The sequence below is a fragment of the Copidosoma floridanum genome, unplaced genomic scaffold, assembly GCF_036245765.1.
Source record: "Copidosoma floridanum isolate Cflo_tuat_1 unplaced genomic scaffold, Cflo_Japanese_pri ptg000020l, whole genome shotgun sequence".
NCBI lineage: Eukaryota > Metazoa > Arthropoda > Insecta > Hymenoptera > Encyrtidae > Copidosoma > Copidosoma floridanum.
Genome location: NW_028321897.1, coordinates 25,538,470 through 25,562,906, shown reverse-complemented (window position 1 = coordinate 25,562,906; position 24,437 = coordinate 25,538,470). Strand labels below are relative to the sequence as shown.

Sequence of the window (24,437 nt, the reverse complement as noted above, 5' to 3'; positions counted from 1 at the left end):
TTTATAGCTATAATTATAGCTATAACTATGTACCTATAAAACAGCTGTAATAATGTATAAAATTCAGCTATAAATATAGCTATCAACTACAGCTGTAAATTTTTCACAAATAATGAATAAAAATCAGTTCAAAATCAGATTTTTTCAACATATATCGATCAGTACAGATGGTATCATCCGTATGATAACAGTAAAACTTTGGGCCAAAGTATTTTGAATAAGTAGAAAAAAAAACAAGAAATCATTTACAATTTCAAGTTTTTTAAAAATTGTTGAAAAATACTTTAGGCCCTCAGTTTTACTGTTATCTCACGGATGATACCGTCTATACTGATCGATATATGTTGAAAAAATCTGATTTTTAACTAATTTTTATTCAAAATTTGTGAAAAGATTACAGCTGTAATTTATAGCTATGTTAATAGCTGAATTTTATACATTATTATAGCTGTTTTATAGGTAGTTATAGCTATAATTATAGCTATGATTCATAGGTATAATTATACCTATCAATTTTTAACTGAGGGGGCTTGAACAAATCTTATAATTACTACTATGAGGCTCTTTTACCGTCAAGCTTGAATCAGATGGCGCCAGGGCACGTCGCGGCTGTCATACGTACACACCGTCAAATTTACAGTTGTGTATTGTGTTCGTGAGCCTATCTGTGTAATGAGCAAAGCAGAAGACATAATTCCTTTGTAAATGATTGCTGTTGTTTGCAGACAATTTTTGTTTGCATTTACGTTTAAAGATAGTAGGAAAAATGAAGTGCAGTGTAATATCCTGCGATAAGAAAGTGAAATTTAAATTTCCTTCTGATAGTGTGATAAAAAAAAAGTGGCTCGAAGCAATTGGGAGACCAACATTTTTGCCGCTCCCAAGTCATGGCTTACCTGTCCACGAGTTTTGCTTTTCTTTCACTGACTCTTGCTCCTTTCTCTCTTAAAAGCTTTTTCAATTCTGAAACTTTGAAGCTTCCATAATATTCTTTCTTGTCTTCCTTATTCATTTCAAAATTTCAAATATTGCGCTTTACCACTACACTTTAATTTCCTGTATACATACAATACTGAAAAGTAATGTTGTGTGAGTAAGACGGCCATGACAGCCGCGACGTGCCCTGGCGCCATCTGATTCAAGCTTGACGGTAAAAGAGCCTCATATACACTGTTAAGCAGCAGCCAATCAATGCAGAGAGCAGAGAGAGATGCAAGACTTCGAAATAGAAACGTCTGTCATGGGTGTAGTCCGCAATCGCCGCCAGCAGTAACATATGTAAGACGTGACAACGTTGCGTGGTTGGGGGCGATACTGTCGATTTACTGGTGATGTGATCCGCAATCCCGTCAGCAGTAAAGCAGACGACGTCAGTCTACTTGCTCTTATTCGTGACATTTTTGCTGTGATCCCGCGCAATTCCGCCAGCAGTAAAGCTGTTGATTCCATATTTGTTTTTGGCACTTGAAACTATTTTTTTTGGTCGGTCTGCGTGTTTTTTTACGTTTAGCACAACATGCTTTGCTTACAATTAGAAAATGTCTCGAAAAAGAGCTAGTAGACTGACGTCGTCTGCTTTACTGCTGGCGGGATTGCGGATTTTATCACCAGTAAATTGACAGTAGCGCTCCCAACCACGCAACGTTGTCACATCTTACATATGTATCTACTGGTGGCGATTGCGGCAGCGATGGGATATAGTTCCGGCCAGATTTAGGAATTCTCTAGGACCCAACCTCTCTGACGTGGGAAATCACTAGATCAAAAAAAAATTAGTACCGAAGGTGACGCGCGAGATTCAAATAAGGTCCAATAACACAAGCATCCATCATCTGATGACCCGGGGCGCTTACTGGCCACTCTTTTAAATAAATAATTATTAATAAATAACACAAGTGCCTATCACCTATTGTTCCGGGGCGCCTACTGGCCACTCTTTTAAATAAATAATTATTAATAACACAAGCGCCTATCACCCAATGACCCGGGGCGCTTACTGGCAACTCTGTTAAATAAATTATTATTAGTAAATAACACAAGCGCCTATCACCTGATGACCCGGGGCGCTTACTGGCCACTCTGTTAAATAAATAATTATTGATAACACAAGCGCCTATCACCTTTTGACCCGGGGCGCTTACTGGCAACTCTGTTAAATAAATTATTATTAGTAAATAACACAAGCGCCTATAACCCAATGACCCGGGGCGCTTACTGGCCACTCTGTTAAATAATCAATTAATAATAACACAAACGCCTATCACCTAATGACCCGGGGCGCTTACTAGCTACTATTGAATAATAAATTATCAAGTAATTACAAGAGCGCCAATTAAAAAGATCTTTGTCGTACTAGATAGGCAATCAAAATTGTGATATAATTAATATGTTATTGATCAACTTTTTATCATTTAATAGTGTTGCAAACAAGTGTCCTGGATCCTCAGGAAGAAGGTGCTTGACATACTTATGAATAATTATTTATTTACTAGATTTGCAATTAGCGCCCCAGGTAATACGGTGATAGGCGCTTGTGTTATTTATTAATAATTATTTATTTAACAGTTTTGCCAGGAAGCGCCCTGGGTCATCAGGTGATAGGCGCTTGTGTTATTTATTAATAATTATTTATTTAACAGAGTGGCCAGTAAGCGCCCCGGGTATTTAGGTGATAAGCGCTTGTGTTATTAATAATTATTTATTTAAAAGAGTGGCCAGTAAGCGCCCCGGGTCATCAGGTGATAGGCGCTTGTGTTATTTAATAATGATTGTTCATTTAAAAGAGTGGCCAGTAAGCGCCCCGGGTCATTAGGTGATAGGCGCTTGTGTTATTTATTAATAATTATTTATTTAACAGAGTGGCCAGTAAGCGCCCCGGGTCATTGGGTGATAGGCGCTTGTGTTATTAATAATTATTTATTTAAAAGAGTGGCCAGTAGGCGCCCCGGAACAATAGGTGATAGGCGCTCGTGTTATTTATTAATAATTATTTATTTAAAAGAGTGGCCAGTAAGCGCCCCGGGTCATCAGGTGATGGATGCTTGTGTTATTGGACCTTATTTGAATCTCGCGCGTCACCTTTGGTACTAATTTTTTTTTGATCTAGTGATTTCCCACGTCAGAGAGGTTGGGTCCTAGAGAATTCTTAAATCTGGCCGGAACTATATCCCATCGCTGGATTGCGGATTACACCCAATAGCTCTGATTGGCTGTTTCTATTGCGGACAGTCTATTGCGAAGCTCTATCTTGTACCATGGGACTGCAGTACTGCACCCTAACACAGAGCCTGCAAGATTGGGAATTGGCCAAACCCAGCAGTATAGCCATGTAGCCATCACATAAAAAAAAAAAAAAAAAAAAATTCACCCTTTCTCTTGCATACCACCTTTACCCTACATAGAAAAATATTTTTTTTTGCTATTTTGAAACAGAAACAATTAAAACTTCATGCACAGGTGGTGAAGCAATTGAAAATATACGACCCTTTATTTTTTGTTTTTGTATACACAATACTTTGCAGGCTGGGGTGTAGGTATGGTATCTTGCACCCGTGTATTCAAATGGATTGCAGATTGCTATTGACGTTACGTCTGAACGGAGCCTAAAACGTATAAAAATCATTCCTTTCGGCACCCCGAATGCCAGAATTTTAAAATACGCTTAAAGCTTCCCGACAAGAAATGACCGCTTGACATTCATAGCCCGCAGCTTAACACCAGATCCTGGCCAGGTGGCCTGGGTAGTTTTTTAATCAGTTTATCAAAAGGGCCTGGCAAGGGCCAGATGTTGGAATACCATAGGTGTATGACCCTCGAGATCTGACAGACTGCACCTTAAGCCTTTATGGATTTGGTGTATCTATATATTTCTGTGTAGTTTGTAAATATTTGCATGCAACCGTTGTATCTTTTTAATACGCATTTTAAACAACGGTTATTCACGAAATTAATTAGATTTAAAAAATTTATTACCGCAGACAGGTTTTCACGTACATAGGAATTGTAGAAACATTTTGCTATGTGCTTGTACTGTCAAGTGGATTGGTTAGCATCCATATTTTTACACACTACGATTTAAGTGTATGTTTTATGATCATATTTCATTATGGTTAACTAAAGTGTACTTAGCAAATATACGTAAGGTACATTTAAAACGATTTTATAGAAAGTACTTGAAATGCAACTGTTTGTCTTGTAACTACAAATTAGTTTTATCTGTTCATAACGACTTTAAGGGATGTAAGTTTGTTCAAAGATCGAGTCTCTGAATATTCATTCTTGTTATCTAGTGAAGTTTTTGTTGTACAGTAAAATGTTGTGCTTAGTGCTCTTTAAAAGAAGAAAAGAAACTCCAATTTTTGAAAATAAATCCGTATACTTGCTTTACTAAAATATAGAATGATTTCATTCACAAGTTTGAAAAGTAGGAACATACGAGAAATTTACTATTAACTAAAGAGCTAATTTCTTATTGAAAAATAATCATATTTTTTTAAAATTAGATTTGTATATACTGAAAATTGAAGGAAATTCTCACAAAATTTTGTACTTGTTTACAAAGTTCACAACGAATTGGCTCTTAATTACTTCAAAAAGCATTTTTGTAATCAATTTAATTACAGAAATTCACACGTATTTGCTTAATTAAAGATAGTTCACACGTGACTTTGAGGTTGATATAACACGCCAAAAAAAAGAAACGAGTTAAGGACTAAAACTATAAATAATCGTATGTATGAAAATTAACATTTAAAAAATGGTGATTTATACCACATATCTCGTTACGAAATATCTATACATTATTTTGAATAAGTATGAAAATAGTTTTATTGGTGCATATGTAATGTAGCCTACCCTTACCTAACCACCTGTGTATATACTTAAATTAACTTAGTCATAACGTCTCTTTCGATTTTGTCCTATAAAGTACATTGTTTAATGCAATGATTTAAAGAGGATGACTTCTAGTTCATTACTCTAGTTTTTGGTTGTCTTAGCTCAGGTCTGCAAAGAATATGGTTTTTGTGTACATCAATAAGAGCCCATGCTAAATGAGTGCTCAACAACGATTTTTAAACAGGATTCCTAAAATATTCAATTTGATCCATGGGTCATTTACCAAAAAAAAAACGTGTAACTAACATTCAATGTTAACTGAATGTGTCTAATTATGATAAAGAATTCTATTCAAAACATTTTTGTATTCTTAACGTTTTTTTAGTAAAACGCTTAAAAACAGTTACACCAGATTTTAGAAGATACTTGCCTGGACATATTTCAGAAAACTTAATACTTGTCATTCATGATATCAAACAACATATTTTTAATGCCAAAAAGGCATACAATATTCGTAATCTTCGAATAGTAAAATATCTTGAATAGATTTAAAAAGTTCGTGATTGTCAATTATAAATGTAAGAATCTATTCATCCTCAAAAAGTGCACCATAGACTCGTATAGATGAGCAACATACAGTCTTTCAAGGGTACATAAAATTATACTCTGACCAAGAAAGGAAATGAAGAAAACTCATATCTTTATCTCACTTTTAATAGCAATACACGTGGTATCTACAGTTATTTTTCTCTCTTTTTAGAAATTTTTGTTTCTGATGAGGTTAGGAGGAGAAATCTTCAGAAGACAGCCCAGGTTATATAAGAGGTAAGGCGAAAGTACCAGTACTTGAACACTTTTTTTGGAAAGTCTTTTTTTTCTTAATTTTTAATATATTCCTGATTGAAATAATAATAAAACAGTCATTCCACCAGTAAGTTAATATTTTTCCTTATCAATAATAAACATAAAACTTTTCCGGGGTAGTGTATACAACCAATACATTAATTTTAAAGTTTTTTTTACTAATGGCTCAGTAGATGAACAGCATGTTCAGGTATTGGTACCAATACGCATTATGGACCCAGTACTCGAACATCCCACGTTAATTAAATGGGAGAGAGGTTATGTTAGCTACTTTTTACTGATTTCCATTTTTATCATATATTATAAATAACTAAACCGTAAAATTGTTTTCTTATTTCATTTTTCACGTCGTATTGATGAGGTCCGGGAGTATCATTCAAAGGGACGAGGAAGGGGGAGTCCCCTGTGCCCGCGCAGCTTGGCCCCCTTAACTGCGCACCCCCTATTGCACCCCACAAACTCAATATATATTTTCCTTACGTTTAACGTTTGCATTGTTTAAAATGCACCATAACATGCCTCTAAATTTTGCTCACTGAATAATTAAACAATAATTAACTCGTAGGTAGATTTTTTTCAATACCTTTGTATTTTTCAAAAAGTTTTGTCCATTTAAGCGAGACAAAAAGGTTACTTTCCACAAGAGCCTACGTTAATCACATGATTTTCGTTTGTATGATTCTTTTAAAAATGACCTATAATAAATATTTAAAAATTTGTTATAATTTCATATAAGTTCTACGTATTCTAGACTATCAAGAAAACTCTGTATTATTGTGATCTCTATATTTTATTATTACTCCAGATCCTCCTTAAAACTGTAACGTCTGGCTTGACATACTATTATTATCGATAAACAGTGATTTCAATCTTTTTTATGTGTTCAAGTACTAGGCATAGACGAAAGCTACTGGTACAAGTAACTAAATAGCCTCACCAACCACCTTGTATAGTAGAATTAGCTAAGTAGTTTTAATGCATTGTAACAAATTGACACAGAATTGAACAAATAGAAATGTCAACAAGAGCCCAAAAAATTGCAAAAATGGCCCAAACATGTTTTTCGGGTCTTAAGGCAAACCGAAGAATAGAACATAAAGAGGTGTTCCGTAAAATAGACGTACAATTTTAAGACAAAGTGAGCTGCATTGAGTTCAAGTCTATTGAACCGTTTTTTAGTTAGTTGAAAAAACTGCCATTTTGAGTCATTTTTTTGAAACTCAATAACTCGAGTCCTATACAATATTTAAGTAGAGCTGAACGTCTTTGATCACAAGGCAGATATAATAGCCCTAAACACACACACAAAATTTTAGCTTGATCGGTTTTCAACTTTTCGTAAACCGCAGCAAAAACCGTAAAGAAGTCCTCTTGAAAAATATCCATAAAAAAGTCGATAGCCAACTTAAGTACATTTTTCAAACGTATTATTTCGCTTCGTCTATATTTACTCTACACTTACCAAAAACGCCATTTATTTTAACGAGTTAAAATTACCTTAAACATCGATTACAAAAAACGGCTTTTTGCTCTTCGGCCAGTGGAATCGGTGTCTCGGTGAGCCGCCGATAGAGGCCACGCCCACTCTCCGTGTGCGCATGTTATGAACGAGCGCATTTTAAATGAAACAGAGCTTTTGTTGCAATCAATTTTTAAGATACTTCTAATTGGTTAAAATAAATTTTTTAGGTAGTTAAAGAGTAAATATAGACACAGCGGAATACGTTTGGAAAATGTACCTATGCTTTTAACAACTTTTTTACGGCCATTTTTCAAGAGGACCATTTTTCGGTTTTTGCTGCAGTTCCTAACAAGTTTGAAATCGATCAAGCTGAAATTCTGTGTGTATGTTTGGGGCTGTAATATCTGCCTCGTGACCAAATTTCAGATCTAAATATTGTATAGAACGCGAGTTATTGAGTTTCGAAAAAATGACTCGAAATAGCAATTTTTTAGGATTTACAAAAAAAACGGCTGAAACGATTTAAACCCAACGTCGCTCATTTTATTCGTCTTAAAATTGTACATCATTTTTACACAATACTTTTTTACGTGCGATTCTTCGGTTGTCTTCTAAACGCGAAAAACATGTTTTGGCCACTTTTGCCTTTTTTTGGGGCTCTTGCTGACATTTCTTTGTGTTAAATTCTGTGTCATTTTACGAAGAATTAATAAACTCCAAGGGCTTACTGTTCAGTCTTTTATTCAGTTGACATCGTTTCGACTGCACTTAAGGCAGTCCTTTTCAAGTCTAAATTATGTAGAGCAACGTCCACTTAATATTAAATAATATCTATATCTGCTCTAATATAACCGACTGGCTTTTAAGCTGTCTGAATATAATCTAATTAGACACACACACACACACACACACACACACACACACAGACACACATTTTCTGTAATTTTTTTCATATTGTAACTATATTTTATAATTATGTTTACCAATACTGCTTATCATATATTGTAAATTACTATGTATCTTCAAGAGTTACTTTATGTGTATTCTTTGTACTGCTAATTGAGGGCCAGATATGGCATAGCCACAAGGCCTAAATAAAGAATCTAATCTAATCTCATCTAATATATATATATATATATACACGTAAAAAACTTTTCATGGTTTAAGATAAATACTCGTAACATTAAAAATTTATGCAGATGGTCAGCATCAGTCAGAAAAATTTACATAAATAAGCTTTTTATTCGGAAATTATCAGCATAAGTTTAAATACTTACGTATACCCTGCAATAAACTGTGCACCACGAATAAATGATTAAAAACGTTTGACGGCAGTAAATGAAAAAATCTATTTTTTTAATTACCCCGCACAAATTTTCGTCAAGACAGTTTTGTACGGTACATCTAATATTTACACATACTAAAACTATATAAAGCGCTTAAAATTGTTTCATACTGCAACTACTTAGACCTTCACGTATGTTTATTTAGCCATTACTAGAACATGAGTTTAATCTCATATTATTAGAGCAGTTTAAGGCAGTTTAAGGTTATGAGAAGCTAATTAAAACTATTGCTATTTCTTTGAATAGTAAATACTGATCTTGTAAGATGATGTTAAACTAAACAAGTCCTAGTAGATTCGTAGATTCAATATAATAACTATTTTCGAATTTCTTAGTAAGTAGGGTTTAACGTTTAATTAAAACATTTAATGACGAATAATTTAAACTTTTTCACTAAGATTGGGTTGTTGTTAGTTTGTATGCATTAAATAGTAATTTTAAAATAGCATGGGATCTTATGTAATTAATTATAGGTGCAACCAAGTCGATTGCTTTGGAATATTATCTATATTCAAAATTATGCATTTGGGATATGTTGCCCAACAAACTAAACATAGTATTGTACATATAGAGCTAGCATTGCTTACTGCCATATGTATACTTAATATACATTTAATTACTCTGGCACAAATAAAAATCTGTGAAAGTTAAATAGGAATTTCTTTTTAGGCGGAACATCTTTGTATGTTCATCGAATTAAAAATGTGGGTGTGTGTGTGTGTGTGTGTGTCCTCTAAAGTATTCAGAAGGTAGCAAATTTTTTACCAATTGTCTTTACAAGTTTGTACAATATTTTTGATCTTACGCATATCTTGAAACTCTTTGTACTAAAGCTATGAACGAATGTCATGGATTACTAAACGAACTACTTTCTACCAGCCTCAATAGGTTCTTAAGCTATTAATTGTTACTGTGTGCTAGTCTGTAAACGGTGCAAAAAACTCATCAGCAAATATTGTTCTTACGTTATTTAAACTATCTCTATGAATAAAATAAATTGTATTTTAGCAAATCTATAAAAAAAAATTTTGATATTATTTTCTTTAAAATTGAAAACCCCCAAAAAATTAATTTTTTTTTTTAAGAATACATAAACTTAGATTCGACGTATAAAATACGTCAGCTTATGTGATTTAACAATCTTGTCTACAAATGTAAAATTCAGTTCATATGATGAAGTCTTTAATATAAATTTATGTTTTTTACGAGTGACTGAGATATATCATGTATTTGAAATGACTGCTTAGCGAAACCTCGAAATATTGTATTTTACAGGAATTGAAACAAAGATTTTTCAACTTTTTTTGCTTGTCAAGTATCCATCTTTCTTTATTTGTAAAATTCGATATTTTTTTCCTACAGATCAGCACTTAAAAAATCTTTATTTACTTATTTAATTTAAAACAAAGGAATATGTTAGGCAATTCGACCGCAACACAATGAGAGATTTAAAGTATTAAGTGTCATAAATCAAATATCTTGAGAAGGGAAAAGTAAATTCATAGAATTATTTATAAAGTTTAGAGCTAAGATTATAGAAATTGTAGGAAAACTAGAAAAAGTTATAAAATGTCGAATCCCAATCTCAAAATTTACGGAAACCTCATTTTTTTTTTCGCAATAACGTAAAAATGACCAGAGAACCTTTGAAGTATTATTTTATTATACTTGTGTTTATATTCAACCAAAAAATAATTGAGTTAAATACCAATTAACATAAACTTAAAGTTAAAAGTTTCGAGTTTCTAATGCTGAAAATGTAATATCTCGAGAAGAAAAAAATTATCTTGAAAAAATCTTTTTTTTGCTAAAAGCTAAGATGATGTAAAATAGAGTATGATATTAAAGAATTTATCAATTTTAAATCCTTAACTCTAGGTTAAGAAAAAATCTGGAAAAAAAAAAATTTTTTTTTTAATGTAAAAAATGCCTCAATCACATTCCTACAATTTATTCCTTAAACACGTGTAATTATTATAATGTAAAATTTAACTAAATACCACCAAAGATAATCTTAAAGTTGAAAATTTTGAATCTTCGATGTCAAAAACCTTATATCTGTAGAAGGTAAGGATGAATTTAGAAAATCATTTGCGGTTCTCTAAGCTAAGATGAGAAAGAATAGGGAAAAACTACGAAGAATTATCAAATATCAAATCGTAACATCCAAATTGAAAAAAAATCTTGTTGAAGAAAAATTTTCCCAAAATATATTATTTACTGAACTACCTTTTCATTATTCGATACTTGTATAAATGTTCTACTTATAATGGAAGATGAAATAAAATACTACCTTACAAGAAACATCAAGTTTAAATTTCGAATTGAAAATATTAAAAAACCTGATATTTTGAAAGGGAAAGTTATATTCAGAAAAGTCCTTTAAAAAATCATCAAAGTCACTAAATACCTGGGCCTGAAAATGTATAGAAATGGCTCATTTTTCTTAATAACTATAGTTTAGTAACTAACGCAACGTAACTGTTTATTTTTAAGCTATCTATTGACCACCCTTTGAGACTTTATTAATCGTATTTTGATATTGTTTTTCTCTCTTAAAATATGGGGTTTAAAATTTAGGTTATGTTAGGGTGCAAATAACCAAATCTTCTGTTATAACAATAATACTACCATATATGCAAGGAATTATTTATAGATAGGGAGCGCGTGGTGGCTCAGTTGGCCAGGTCGTGGATTGGGATGCGGGAGACCGTGGTTCGATTCCCGGCCAGTACGACTTTTCGGGCAAGTACCTCTGTGATTTTTTATATGTGCTTTTTCACCACATAATGCTCCTCGAGGATGGTTTAGGCGACCTCCTCGCAGCAAAATTGCCTAATTTCCCCCTACCCCCCTCCCAGTAATGTAAGGCCTCCTATCCCTCTTCCTTTCCTTCTCCCAAGTGCTAAGTGCCCTGTGTAGTGCCCTTTATAGGAGCCGGACGTAGAGCACTCTAATAAAAAAAAAAAAAAAAAATTATAGATAGGACATTAAGCCATGTTAAAGATATTTTTGAAAATTTTTTTACTAAAATTCTTCCTTAAGTCATAATTTAAGGGTTAATATTTGACATTTCATAATTTACGATAGTTCTTCTATATTCTCCATAATCTCAGCTCTAAGCTCTACGCAGAATTTTTTGAACTCATCTCTTTCTTTTTAAAATATTAAGCTTTTGAAACTAAAAACTCGAAACCTCTCACTGTGCGCCATATTAAATCCAGTAATATAACCTATCAAGGTTATGTCGTTAGACTTACATTGTTGTTATTCTTCAACTCAATTAGACAATTAATTTTGAGTAATTTACGGAATGAAGAACACAGTAACTTAGAATTTTATCTAAACTTAATGTTTGAGGTTATGTTGAATCACTTTAGACTTCTTAAAATGATTTGTTTACGTATTTTTTGACTCAATATTATCTGAAACACTTTTTTAAAATACTTGTACAAAACAAATCGTCCATTTAATAAGACTAGTATCACCAGTTTATTTTTTAAGGAGGCTCTTGCGTCTTGCTAATATCTATTCTAAAAACATCAGTCTAATAGGTTAAAATTAAAGTTACAGTAGCAGACGACAGCGCGTTTTTTTAAATATGCATTTACTATAGGAACTCTTGCAGCTACTTACTTCAAACGCAAATATCGTGATTTTTTCTACGACAACCTACATTTTACAAAAGAAAATCTGAAAGATGAAAAATTTTTCTTCAGGTTAATTATATTTTTGTCGATAGAACATGCTGTTACAGTTGTATGACAGCCAATATAAACCGTCTCGAAGCACAACTCTATAAGAGTAATGTTATGTGGAGCGAACTTTGGCATCGAATATCTTGAAATTTTCCACTAAAACGGACAAAAATGTGGATGCCGTTTGATTCATCACGTTTTTTTGTACAAAAAAAATCACTTTTTAGTTGTGGAAGACCCGTGCAAGAGCCTCCTTAACCAGAGATATTAGATTTTGAACTCTGCTACCTCCATTTTCATCGTTTCATAACATAGTGCGCCGCCAGGCTTAAGAAAACAAGAGTTTTCCATAAAAATGCGTGTACGCGTACTCGAAATAAATGGGGATTTTTTAAAATCTCTTTTGCCATAATAATAATTAAAAAACTGTTTTTAATATACCCTTTGACAATTTTGATGCAGTTTGTAAGCCCTGAAAGGCTACCATATTCGGGAAAACAAGAGTTCTCCGTAGATACTCGTGTACGCGTGTTCGAAAAATATAGGGAATTGATCTGTATCTTTTTTTTTGAACGTTTGTGCCACAATAAAGTGAATGCGATATGTTACCAATACACCTAGTCACAATAGAGAACTTGCATGTTATCCGATTAATTTTTTTTAATAGCTGAAAATGCCGAGTAAACGTGTCAGACAGTTTTTTTCTTATTCGAAATATATACCATAATCTTTTCAAATTTCTTGTCGAACTTAAATAAAAGTCACATGATCATAACGTAGGAACTTCTGAATTATGTGGATTCGTTTGTTATGTAACGATGATCTTTGAAATCAAATAAACTATTTTAGAAAGCAGACTCTAGCTGTGTCGTCTGCTTGTTTATCTGCATGATGTGATACAACATATTAACAAGGTTATACGTAAAACTGTTAACTAACAAATAATTAAGAAATAAGAATAGAGGCGTTGGCTCAGTGGTAAGCGTGCTTGTTACTGATACAACGCAGTTCTAGGGGTCGTGGGTTCGATTCCCGGTGAATGCAGATTTTTTTCAAAAACTGTTTTCATCGGGAAAAGTTCCTATGTAATCCCGGCTATTATGGGGCGGGTTTTTCCGTGGAATTTTCCTTCAGAGTAATTCCAGGGGTTTTCCTTGCCCCACAGTTTTTCGGGCCTGGGTGAATGCGAAACAGTGTTAGGGCTATAAGTAGGGATTAGCGGACCCGATGCCAGGCGTCGGGCAAGGATCGCCGGCCTTACCGGCGAGGAGTGGCCCCTGAAACAAGGGATTTCTCCGGAGATGCTAATTAGCCTGGATCCGATGCTTCGGCAGAGAGCGCCAGCTTAACCGGCGAGGAGTGGACGTCCTGGAATAATGGAGTCTTCTCCGGGGAAAGGCTACACAGTGGTGAGTGGACCCGATGCACCATCGGTGCAGAGAGTGTCAGCTTAACTGGCAAGGTGTTCCACCGGAGATACTCACACTGTGCCCACACTGGAAAAAAGTTGGTCGCCCTGTGCCACCGAATACAGTCACGCCGTGTACTCACTTTCTTGGTCGTGCCGCATGCCTGTTTTGGGCGCGCAGGACAACTAAAATTTAGATGTGCAGCAGCACCAGCTACACGTTTTTTTAATTATGTTTTTAATTATGTAATAAAGGTTTTGTATTACAATAATCATATAATGATTGCAGTTTGCTCGCTATTTGAAATGTGTTTTTAATGTTTTATTAATTACAAATGACGTAACGTATAGTTAAGTAAAATGTTTTCTCTAGAGTAGGTATGCTTCGATGAAATGAGAAATTTACTTTAAATAATAAGTGTAAAGTAAGTAAAGTATTAGTAATATTCTTTAATTTTGTACGTTACAATCATATAAATTTAATTATAATCTAACGTAATTACAAATAATATGGAGCGACAACTAACAAGTTTCCGTTAGATTTAGTATTTAAAGTACAAGGCGATATGTAAGGTATCTCTGACTGTTTAATCAATCGATATTTATTTTTTTTGTAAATTAAAAAAGCATGAAAATGTTCACAAAATGTAATTTCTTCATAAGTTTCCACAAAAAAGTAAACATTGTTGGAGTATACAAAAATATTCAAGATCTTACCAAATTCTTTTTCACTACACGACATGTCTAATACAATAATGTCTCCTGTTATATATTTGATACCATTTACATCAATATACTTGTATGCTACTGATTGACTTTCAAAATCTTTTAACTGAGTTCTAATTGGTATTTTTGGCACAGATTTATCAACAGGACCAACATTTTTAACATTGTTACATTAAACGTTTTTAAAAATTTGACACATTTTAAGTACTTGTTTTGTGGCGACAGTAACTAATAAATTTTTACTTCCACTTGTAGAACAAGCATTAGCTTTAATTCTTCGATTGTACGATTCAAGTCTCATTGTCCAGTAATGTATACAAGGGCCAAGTTCTTCTAAAATGCGTGGATAATGGGTAAGTATATGAAACTTTGGCTTAAGAGGCCCAATAAGAGCAATGTATTTACTGTTTAATTCTGTTATCAGTTCCTTTAAGGCTGAGCAGTCGAATAAAACGATTCGTGGAGACAGAAGAATATCAGTAATTTTACGAAAAACTTTGTATATCTCCCAGTACTCATTATCTTCGGGAACTATTTCACCTAAAATTAATCCGAGAAAACGCACAAAATTAAGCATCTCGGCCGATGACATTTTTAAGTTTAATTTTCCTTTTAGCCTATTGACGGTTATAGGTGGGGGCTTGTTAGTACTACTGCCAAAATTAAACGTTCGAATTTTTGTATATAATGTGTCTAATGGGTAAATTTTTTGTTCAAATACATGTTTAAAAAAAATTGCTCTAAGTACATACTTACAAACCCCCTCCAAAAAATCATGCATCATATCAATGCTCAAATTCTCGAAAATGTTATAGTCAATAACGTCATGAAATACACATCTTTCTTTAACTCCAGTTTCAGATGAATTTTTAAATTTTTAAGTCTTTTCGATAATTAGTGTTATTTCGTAATTTTGTCTCATCCTCAACCGTTAGCTTGGACCTTCCTCAGAGGTAGCTGTACAAATGCGACAAAATGATTTTGATTTAAAAGACTCTGAAAAACCCAGTATGCTATTCATACACTTACAACAAAAACACTGCCACTAATTTTTACAACTACATTAAATTATAAACAAAAGTTAACTGCACAGCGTTTAAGCCACATCACCTCTTTTACAACAAAACAGGCAGACAGCAGTCCTAAACATTAGGCGTACTGCCGAACGTGTAGCTGGTGCTGCCGCGCATCTAAATTTTAGTTGTCCCGCGCGCCAGGAACTTTACGTGCGCCGCGCACCCAAAACAAGCGGTGTGACCAAGAAAGTGAGTACATGGCGTGACTGTATTCGGTGGCGCAGGGCGACCAACTTTTTTCCAGTGCATGGAGTCAGGTAGGATGCGAGGAAAAAGGTTTAGAGATGGGTGTGGCAATACACCCCCATACATAGGTGGTGAGTGGGTGGCCCCCGCGATTAGGCCAAGTAGGCTGTCGTGGTAACCCGGTACAAAAAAAATAAATAAAAAAAATAGTTGAGAAATAAATGAAACAGAAGTTTATTCTATTTTTATTTCGTAAAACTACAAAGAATCAAAGATTTTTTTGTCGTCTAAACCAACCTGTAAAAAAAAACTTAAGTGCGATGCTGTGAGTTATCTAGAAAAAAAAAATTGATAAAAATTATTTACTGTTGTGAGAATCACGTTGATATATATATGCAAGCACAAGTATTTTGAAAGAATTTTTTGATTTTCTGTCAAAAAAAATATTAAAACCGAATGTAATTTCTCGGTTTTGTCTGCCAGTACAGTCACATTTTACTACAACTGTTACTGCTGAAGAATTTTCAAGGGACATAAAAAGTTAATCGTACTTATTGTATCAATGATTCTTTCTAATTTTCTGCTTTATCCACTTTAAAGTTTTTTTTAGTTAACATTTTGAGAAATTCAGTTGACCAGTCCGCTTGATCAGCTTTTAGCCACTCGTCGCACCCTCTTTTTAAAAGTCAAAAGATCATCAGTGCTCAGAAACAGAACTTGAAGTAGTAGCTAAATTGTCATTAATAACTGTAGTTTTAAAACAAGACAAATTCAGTCAGTGCGACACTGAAATAAAGCATAAGCATGTTCAAGTCTAAAATTTTTTTTTTTTTTTTTTCGTTGCACACAACGTTGCAAACTTCAGAGTCATTTTCAAGTCAAGCCAAAAGTTCTGTCAAAAAGTGCTTAAACGAAAAATGTAGTACTGGTTGACGCAGGTGTTGATTGTAATATGTTGAAGCTGAACACTGTTGATCTGTCTGGTATTATCGTTGCTAAGCCCAAAAGAAGTATAAGTACTAGTGTGTCTGATAAAGGCTTGCTTTATTCTCCAAGTAATGCAATGACTGATTCCAACAATGAACAGCAAAACAGTTGAAAGTTTTGAGAGACAGTATTTTTACAAAGTGTGCAAAAGTTCTTGTAGAAAATAATCCTCTACTATTTCTTGGTTAAAGAAAAGAATGTTTGTAATTAGTTTACTGCAAAAAGCATCGCAAATGTGTATTCAAGATATCTATTTAGTTTTAAAAAAGATTAGAACTATGTTGTCATTTGCTCTTTTGTCTTGTGAATTTGGTTTATCTGAAAGCCAGACCTATATCAAGCTAGCACAACCAAGTCAGCACGCCACAATGGTACTTAATGGTACTTAATATATAATTTGCCGCTTATTTGCCGCTAATTTGTGATGTTGAAACTAAATTTGCCGCTGCACCAAGAAGTCGAAAAATCAGTTGCGTGTCAGCTTGATATCAAGCTAGCACCACTACTAGTGTTATCTCGGGATCCTGAAAACTTGAGAATACAATTCCAACGGGATGATTTGCCGCTAATTTTCTGCTGAACCGTTAGCTAGCTGCCGATTTTACCGCTGCACTCAGAAGCCAGAAAATCGGTCCCGTATCAGCTTGATATCAAGCTAGCACTGCCAGTGGTGTTATCTCGGGATCCCGACAACTTAAAAATACAATTCCAACAGGTTAATTTGCCACTAATTTGTCGCTGAATCGTAAGCTAGCTACAAATTTTACCGCTGCTTCCAGCAGCCAGAAAATCAGTTGCGTATCAGCTTAATATCCAGCTAGCACCACCACTGGTGTTATCTTGGGATCCAGTCAACTTGGAAATACAGTTTCAACAGAATAATTTGCTACTTATTTGCTGCTAAACTGTTAGCTAACTGCTGATTTTTCTGCTGCACTAAAAAGCAGAGAAATCGGTTGTGTGATAGCCTCATACCAAACTATTATATATACAATTAAAGTTGGGGGATGCTAATATTTTTGATGATCTACCAAAATTGAATTACGCTAAAAAATTTTCAGTCTTGGTCGTGTTGTGTTAGACAACGTATTCCAAAATAATTGTATTATTCTGCCTTCAAAAGCTTCCTATTTTTGCTTTAATTTACCGCTAATTTGTTGTGCTGATAGTGATTTTGCCGATTAATTGTAAAGCCGTAGTTGACGGCTGCGGATTGTTTAAAAGAAAGCTGAAACCTCCACCGATATAATTTCGTGAACATGTGTCAACTAATGCATTAAAATCTAAAGACTTTCAAATGATACTACCTTGCTATCTTATATAAAATCCTTAATTCATCCATCTAAAATAAATTAAACATATAAAAAAATTTTCTCTTGCTTTTGGCAAAGTAAATTAGGTTACACAGACACTTTTAACGTCACATTTTTATTCAGGAAAGAATCCAAATTAAATTCAGTTAAGTTAAGAACTAAAATATATTAATTAGTCTATAAATAATTAAAAATAATATTAATAATAATCGATTCTGCTGTGAATAGTTTTATAGTAATATAAATGCTATTTCGTTTGTTGGATTAATAAAGAAAAAGTTAGTTTAGCCCTCACTTGCTACTTTATTTTTGAAGCCTTCTGAAACTTGAATTTTCCAGCGCATTTTATTTCGATTCAGTTTAGAAGATAAAGGCACACCTCTATCTAATTTGGATCATAGTTCTCACAGTATCTGTTAGAAATAAAAAATTTGTTAGTCACTCACACAGATTTCCTGAAAATAAAACTTACTTAGTCAGAGAATTTTCATAAGAACCTAAAATTACACCAATTTTCGTATAATTTTTAAAAAACAATTTTTTTTTATTTACGTGTGTGTACCACTTGTGAGTTTTTAAATCTATACGTGGCTACGTATAGTGTTGAAGTTCAAGACTTTAAATTGGTCACCTTTCAAATATAGTATTTTAGGAAGTTGATCATAAGTTTCAAGAAATTTGTTTTCGAATTTGAATACTCTATAATAACGGATGTCATTGATTTTAGAGGTTGAGAATATAAACCAAGCTTAGATGATAGAGTTCTGCTCAAAATATATTATCTATGTTAACTAAAGGACTGCTCCCTGTGTGTGCTCCCTGAAATTTTGTTGAAAACATTTTCATTATTTTATTTCCGCACATAAAGCCATACAAAAAACTTGTGTAAATTGTTTGAAATGTATTTATTTTTATTATTTTTAATGAAAAATAATTTTACTTTAACTCAGTATCACGTTCTATTGTAATCTTCATCAACGTACAAATCAAAATTACTTTTTATTTAATTAATTTAATTTAATTTTTTTAATTTATCTGCGCTTAACTAGTTTCAACTAATCACAAAATAAATAAACGGACTTTATCACGAGATCCACTTGCAAAAACATTTTAGTATATTTAATCTCGTTTTAAATAAACAAAACAATTTCAAAACAATTTCTTTGATACAATACTAATTTTTGTACTATTGATTTATATCGATTGTAATACATTTTTTGGGACATTTTTAATACAGAGTAAAGGTCTCAGTCTAAGAGCTAGTACAAGGAAATAGTTAAAGAAGAATTCTGACAAGCTGACAAGCCAAATCAACTAACAACACATTTGGCCGAATCAAGCCTCAGACTTAGAGTTAAACGATATTGTGTCCTAATCTATGTACCGTTCTATTATGAAGAATCTCGTGCTACTTGTAAGAAAATTGTTTTGGCCATAAGTGACCTACGGGTGTTTTCAATACCATGTAACTAAAGTGCGCCCAGAGAAGCAAGTGCTCCAAAATTACAAATTTTTTTAATTTTTCTAGAATTTCTTAATAATACACTCATATACGTACTATTTATTGTTAATATACACAACAAGATTAAAACAAATTAAATTAATTAATAAATTTATTAAAAATAAAAAAATTATTGAAAGATACATTTTAAAATTTTAACTAAAACAACAAAATAAAATTTAATAGATTGACATGACATTAACAATTTAGAAATAATTATCAACTTAATTATTGATGAATTTTAAATATTGTAATAAACAAAAAATAGTATAATTAATCAATAAATTGAATCTCTTGCAAGGTATGCGATCATTTTATCTGTATGAAATATCGATCGACTTGGACCGGTAGTCCTAAGTTAATATTAAATTTATATTTTATTATTTTATTATTTATATAAACAAATTATTAAATAGACTGCATGTGAATCATAAAATTCATACTTTAGCAAAAAATTGATTTAAAAAAAAAAATATTTATTTTATTCAACACTTTTTTTACAAAGAAAAAAATTACCAAAAATAAATTTCATGGTATGTAATTAAGTTAAAAATTGAGTATTTTTTATTTGTATAAATGCAATCCATAGATATTAAAATTCAAACAATTTTCTTAATCCTAACAAACAAAATTATCAATTATTAATAATTTAATTAATTGATATAAAATACGTATAAAATTACTTTGTGCCTGCATTTGTGGTCATACTAAGCATATAAATAAATAAATTTATATAAATAAATTCATTGATGTTAATTATAAAAAATAATTCAAATAAAAATTAAAAGGTGAAGCTTTTAGTTTTTATTAGAAATAATTTTTACAAATCTAACAAACTTGATTAAAAAAATATAACAAAAACTAAAATAAGATACGCGTCTATTTTATTTCAAAAATAATCGAACAAATTATTAATTTTTTTAGAATGAAAATGAAAAATCATGGCGGTATGTAAATTTATTAGGAGATTTTGTTAATTAATTTAATAATCGCCGATAAAATTAACTTATATTATTAAGTTTATGTATGGTTGTAAAAAAGTATTTTTTTAAAAATTTAATACTTTTAATTTTTATTTAAATAAAATAACAAACCAATACATAGTTATATATAAGAATTTTAATAAAATACTATAAACTTTATATAAAATAATAAAATTATTACTTTCAAATTAGATTCAAACAAAAAAAATGTCTTTCTTTGAATTTAATTAAAAATATGTACAAAGTGCCTGTCTCTTTTAAAATTTATTTACTTTAAGTAATATCAAAGTAAATATACCGGAAAATGTATTTAGTTTCTAGAAATAAAGTGATAACATCTATTTTTCTAAGTTAAATTATTTTGATAAAATGTTTTTAAATAAAAATTTAAAAGCATTTCAAGGTTTTAAAAATTAAAAATCTTAAATTTTCAATAATGTAAAAATTAATTTCTTTAATAAAAATTAAGCAATTTAAGAATACTAGTTCTAATAGAGAAGGACATTAGTTATATAAATTTAAAATTAATGAAGTTTTACCTTCTGTCTCAGGGTTTATAATAATTTGATAATAAATTTTATTTTTTCAAGAACATTTGAATTAAATTAATATGAAATTTATCGTAAATTTCTATTTTTAATATTTATGAAATCTTTTTTTGTTTATAATTATCGATATCTAATCATTTTATAATTTAATTGAATTTATATGATAAATTATAATTAAATCAATTAAAAATTCTATATATATATGTTTTATTAAAATCTTTAGAGATAAGCTTAAAATTTGTTTTGATATATGAATTAATATAATAATTTTGACTATAAAATAAAAAATTTCGATTTTCTTATATTTGATAATAATGAATTTGTTAAATTAATATTATGTAAAAAAATTTTGATTTTATAGAATTATATAGTTTTATAACAAGATAAGATAATAAAGATGAAATTAATAAAAATTAAATAACAAAATTTTCAATATTCGTTTTATGAATTTAGCAATAACAGTTATTCATCTGTTTATTAAAATAATACTAATAAATAATTTCTGCTCCATAAAAATATTTTTGAATAGCTGCTTTCGTGTACTAAGGTAGCATAATCATTTGGCTTTGTAATAAAGTCTAGAATGGAAGAACGAATGAAATAAGTACTTTACAAAATTAAATAATTAAACTTTAAATTCAAGTATAAAATCTTTAACAAAAAAAAAAAAATGAGAAGACCCCGTAGAATTTTAAATTATTAATTTTTAAGTATTACATGAAAAATATTATAATTTAAATTTATCATGTTGGAGGTACGAACAAATTTAAATAAATTTTTTATTAACGTATTATAAATAAATTACATTTAAAAATTTAATTAAAATAATTAAACCAACTTACCTTGGGAATAGCAGCGTTATTTTTTATATAAAATCATATTGGTAAGGAAGATTGCTACCTCGATGTTAAATAAGGATAAATTATTAGCTAAGAAATTAATTAATTAATTTTGTTTGACTTCTAAAGTCTTACGTTTTTAAAGGTTAAATCGGTGTGAGTCAGATTGGATCTTATATTTAAAAATTTTAAAAATATGAGTACATTAGGACTTAATTTTTTTTTATAATTTATTTGTTGTTAAATGATAATTAATATTATTTAATTTTGTCTTTGGTTTAAAATCAAAGATTATGGACTACAGACAGCAGATACTTTAACTATTTGTTCGTTTGTATATTGGAGAAAGGAAAAATAGGAAAAATAAATAAAGAGAGAGAGAGAGAGAGAGAAAGAGAGTGTTAGGCTTTGTAAAATATAAATGTCCACTTACCTTTTTTCCCTTTTTAATTTAATTTTATATGATTACTCAGTTCTACTTCTTTTGATATTATTAATTTAATTGAATTTCGACTAATAAAATATTCTGCACAGTCAGGTATTCTTCTTCTTTTAATTTTATTTACTTTCACAATAAATTACAATAATAACTATAAACTTATCGAGCAGCTATAACTATTAACTTATCGAGAAATTATAACAAGTTAGACTGAAATTTCAAACTAATAGTTAGGAACCACACTCGATGAGCGGTGGAAAGATACTAACTAAAATGCCGCGCAAAAAATGCACCTTACACGAAGTTTTAGTTAAACTTCTTTGTCCTACACTCAGAGAGCTATTCACAACGGAGACAACTAATGCGCAGTACGCATACAGCAGAGTACTCGAAACCACGTAAGATGGCGTGACGCCAGCTTTTGTATCGTTGCTGCCCCTCTCGTGTGCTGTGATATAGTCTCCCAACGCATAGAGTAGCTGTCCTACCGTATAGCAGTGGAGGCATGTTTTTTCAACGGTTCTGTCACTGCTATACGCCGTGACAAGTCATAACTGTGCAGCAAGGTACTTTGTACTAAGTACTCGAAGTATAATATTTTAACCATCTGCTCTCTCAACGTTGGCGATCCTCTAAAATAACGTGTTCTCAAAGAAAGAAAGCATTGTTATATTGTAATTATACTTAATAGTATACATTTAGTCATTATTAAGTAACTTTCGTCACTATTAAATCACTTTTATGGCCTACCAGACTATTTACATACATGAATATAGCAAATACAGTATTTACCTATGAGAAAATTTGGCACAGTTTTTAGAAGTAAAGTAACGTAATGTTCAGTTATATAGAAGTATATTACAATGCAACGAATACAAAAGAAATACGTGCGATATACTTAGTACAAAGCACCTTGCTGCTCAGTTATAACTTGTCACGGCGTATAGCAGTGACAGAACCGTTGAAAAAACATGCCTCCACTGCTATACGGTAGGACAGCTACTCTATGCGTTGGGAGACTATATCACAGCACACGAGAGGGGCAGCAACAATACAAAAGCTGGCGTCACGCCATCTTACGTGGTTTCGAGTACTCTGCTGTATGCGTACTGCGCATCACTCGTCTCCGTTGTGAATAGCTCTCTGAGTGTACTTGCTACGGGGCCGGTACTTGCTCCCTCCATGTGTTTAGGCTTCGTGGCTCGCTTCGGTTATCACTTGACACTTCCGAGAGCCACGAAGTACATAGTCAGCTTTGTTAGGTGACGACTTTTATTAAGTATTTTAAGGTACTCTTTTAAGAGACTTAAAATTTTATCATGGGAATAAATATAATATAAAACGGAATGAAAACATAAAATTTATGTATTTACGCAAGTTGTCATTTAACATTCATAAATAAAAATGTAATTATTTTGACAGATGAGAGTGACAAATTTGCAAAGAATTAGTAAAAATTATTTTTTTAAAGTAATAACTATATGTATGTAAACATACTAGAATTTTTTTATAAGAAGATTAAATATAAATTTAATTATTTTGCTTAGAGTTACTTTCATCATTTTATTGAAACAAAAAGTTTTAGAATGTATTTACATTCATTAAGGATCAAATAAAAACGAAAAAATAAGATTATTTCAACCTTTAAGTGTTAATATTAAATTATTTATTAAAGACATTTCTTTATTTTTTAAACTAATTATTTATTTTACTTAATTAGTCCTTTAATAAGAATATTTAAAAAGTAAATTTTATCGAATTTAATTTCATGAAGTTTAATTTCTTATTTAAATATAATAATTTTAAGTAACATTTATTAAATATTAATTATATGTTTGTATGTTAAAAACTTATCCTTAAATAATTGGTGGTTGATCATGAAATACAATTTATTTAACACAAGAGAGTTTACGAAGAATTGCTCAAACTATTTCTTATGAAGATAGAATAATTTTAATAATTTTGTCTATATTAATTTCAAAAGAAATAATTTAATTACTCAATTCAATAAATGTACAAAAATATTTATAGTTTTTACCATTCAATTTTCCGTTCATATTGATTTATATTAATTCTTACAGTTAGATTATTAGCAGAAATAATTGAATTCCTTTTGATTTTTCTGAAGGAGAATCAGAACTAGTTTCTGGGTATAATATCAAATATACATAGAAAAGAGATTTTCATTAATTTCTATTCCAAAATATCGAATAATTATATTTATG

At 31.2% G+C, this 24,437-nt stretch overlaps 1 protein-coding gene across 5 annotated transcripts in view; it reads left to right on the top strand.

Annotated features, from left to right (window-relative positions):
* Positions 1-3,906: 3,906 nt before the first annotated feature.
* Wdr33 (WD repeat domain 33) overlaps positions 3,907-24,437 on the top strand; it is a 312,953-nt gene continuing 292,422 nt past the window's right edge. The window contains exon 1 of one of the 5 annotated variants that reach the window (XM_089593911.1): positions 3,907-4,044. The gene's annotated coding sequence lies outside the window, so the exon portion shown is untranslated. Of the gene's footprint in view, positions 4,143-4,679; positions 4,730-5,642; positions 5,662-24,437 lie in introns of those variants that run through there. The other 4 variants (XM_089593910.1, XM_089593909.1, XM_089593912.1 and 1 more) reach the window with 4 other exon arrangements.